We start from the raw sequence: 2,843 nt of genomic DNA on the forward strand, positions 1-2,843 counted from the left end.
CGTATGCCTTCCTATATGTATGGAAGGGTTGCTGCTCTGAGCTGACCTGTTACCAGTGTGTTTAGCCGTGTTTCGGCACCAGTGGATATTCCGTGTAGCAGCGTAGTCGCATTGGTCACAGATTTAGGGTTTCTCACCACCATGCGTAGCTATGTGTAGTTGTAAATACCTCTTATGCGCAGCAGGATAGTTACACTGATCACATTTGAAGGGTTTTTCTCCTGTATGTTGTCTCATAGACACGGATAGGTTAGATCTATCAGCCGTCCTAAAGCCACATTCCCCGCACATGTAGGGTTTGTCTCCCGTATGTTTAGTCATGTGTCGGTCTAACTGAACTTTCTGTGCAGCAGAATAGTCGCATTGGTCACATTTGTAGGGCATTTTCCCTGTATGTTTTGTCATATGCCCGAAAGACCTGAAAGTAGTCCTGTACCCACACTCCCCACACATGTATGGTTTATCTCCGGTGTGTTTAGCCATGTGTTTGAATGTCTAAATCACCTTTCTCTGTAGAAGAATTATTACACTGATCACATTTGTAAGGTTTTTCTCCTGTATGTCTTCTCATATGCACGGATAGGTTAGATCTATCAGCCGTCCTAAAGCCACACTCCCCGCACATGTAGGGTTTGTCTCCCGTATGTTTGGCCATGTGCTTATCTAAACTGACTTTTTGTGCAGCAGAATAGTCACACTGGTCACATTTGTAGGTTTTTTTCCCGAGTATGGTTTCTCATATGTTTAGTTAGGCTAGACCTGTCAGCCGTCCTGTATCCGCACTCCCCATACATGTAGGGTTTGTCTCCAGTGTTTAGCCATGTGTCGGTCTAACTGAACTTTCTGTGAAGCAGAATAGTCACACAAGTCACATTTGTAAGGTTTCTCTCCTGTATGTTTTCTCATATGAACAGTAAGATAAGAATTGTGAACCGTCCTGAATCCACACTCCCCGCACATGTAGGGTTTGTCTCCAGTGTGTTTAGCCATGTGTGAGTCTAAATGACCTTTCCGTGATGCAGAATAGTCACACTGGTCACACTTGTAGCGTTTGTCCACAGTACCTTTCACCACAGGCCCGTCCGTCTGCTCTGTTTGACTCTGTACGGGAGGATGGACAGAGTTTCCCCCGTACGTTTCCTCCGATAGAATGTCCTCTTGCTTGTCCTGCTCTCCTCCCGTGTCTGTTGTCGGGTCCTCGCTGCTGCTTGTCTCGTTCCCAGGGTGCACAGTTGGCAGCTCGTCCACAGGAATCTCACTGCTTCTCCGGTCCATGAAACCAAAAATAAAATTTCCGAAATTGAAGCGTCGACAACGTTTACATACTATCCGTTTCTATATTAGACCAAACCTAAAACATCAGGAATTCAAGCATAATGATATTTCCATACTATTTATGCCCACAGTCTATATGACCCCCATAGCCAGTATATGTGCTTTATGTGCTTTATTAAACTCCATTAGCGACAAACAAGACATTGGTACAAAATCAAGTACGTAGCTAATCTTCCTGGAGTTAAAGTAATTAACAATAGTACAAATACACTACAATAGTACAAATACACTACATCAAAATTACAACATTATTTACATACAACATTTAACTTAACATTTAAAAGTAACATCACACGTGCCTATCAACATGTGCCTATGTACGCATGTGCTCTAACAACTCCTGCCTAAACCTACTCTTAGTTGCTGCTTGTACCTCATGTGGCAAAGTATTCCAAACTATTTAAGATCTATAAATGAAAGTCTTCTTCAGGCCGTTCGCTTTGGGTTTCATTAAACAGTATGTGTCTCTGCTAGCATGACGTGTGTTGTGGCTGTGGTGGTAGGAGACAGGACATAACTGTTTGTAGAGAACTTCTGGTTGATGTGTAGCAATGACCCTCTGTAGCTGAGAGACAGTGTTTACAAGAATCCTTTCCTTGACAGTCTGCCATGACAAAGACGCATGGAGCTGCTGTACTGGGGTTTTGAAGTCACAATGTAGAACCAGACGAGCTGCTTTGTTTTGCATGACTTGTAGTAGTTGAACATTCTTCTGTGAAGTGGAGGACTAAACTGGTGAACAGTAGTCAACGTGTGACAGTGTGAGGCATTCTACTAGCAGCTTAAGTAATGAAGAGTCCAGGTAGGTGGCACATTTCCTTATCATTCCCAATGCACAGGCCATCTTCTTTGCAGTAGCTTTTGTATGATTGTCCCAAGTGAGTAATTTTGGAGTAAAAGAAGCTTTAAGGAATCTTTCTGGAAAGTTAAGAAAATCGGATGCATTTTTCAAAGCGAGAAACTGATAAGCTGTTGAATAGTTTAATGGCAAGTCATTAAATTAGTGGCATTGCACTTTTGCATTGTATAGTAACAAGAAGTTTTAATTAAAAGAACTTAAACTTGGTGCTTTGCACTTTTTCTTTCAAATGCCTGTTGGTAGATCTTCGTGAAATCTAACATGATGGTAAGAAAGGCTGGATAGAAAACTGTAATAAAAACATACTATTGTATTAATATAGCACCTGTTTACATATTCTATATATTATCGGTTCGGGCCCTGAGTGGTACAAGCACTCCATTTCATAGCGACAATGGTTAACCCCTGCCTTAGCCCTCCATTCGATAGCTACAATGTTTAACTCTCTGTCCTAGCCCCTATTTGAGAGGCACAATGGCCAACCCCTTTGCCTAGTTCCCAGTTCGGATAGCCACAATGGTTAACCCCCTTGCCTTACCCCCTTCCCATTCGATAGCTACAATGGTTAACCCCTGCCTGCCTTATCCCTCCATTTCATAGCGACAATGGTTAACCCCTGCCTTAGCCCTCCATTTGAGAGCCACAATGG

General features: G+C 42.7%; 1 pseudogene; it reads right to left on the minus strand.

The window, feature by feature from the left end:
* Positions 1–475: 475 nt before the first annotated feature.
* Positions 476–1,275, minus strand: LOC109472404 (annotated as a pseudogene).
* Positions 1,276–2,843: the final 1,568 nt, after the last annotated feature.

This window comes from Branchiostoma belcheri, unplaced genomic scaffold (assembly GCF_001625305.1).
Source record: "Branchiostoma belcheri isolate BF01 breed outbred unplaced genomic scaffold, Haploidv18h27 scaffold272, whole genome shotgun sequence".
In the NCBI taxonomy this organism is placed as follows: Eukaryota; Metazoa; Chordata; class Leptocardii; order Amphioxiformes; family Branchiostomatidae; genus Branchiostoma; species Branchiostoma belcheri.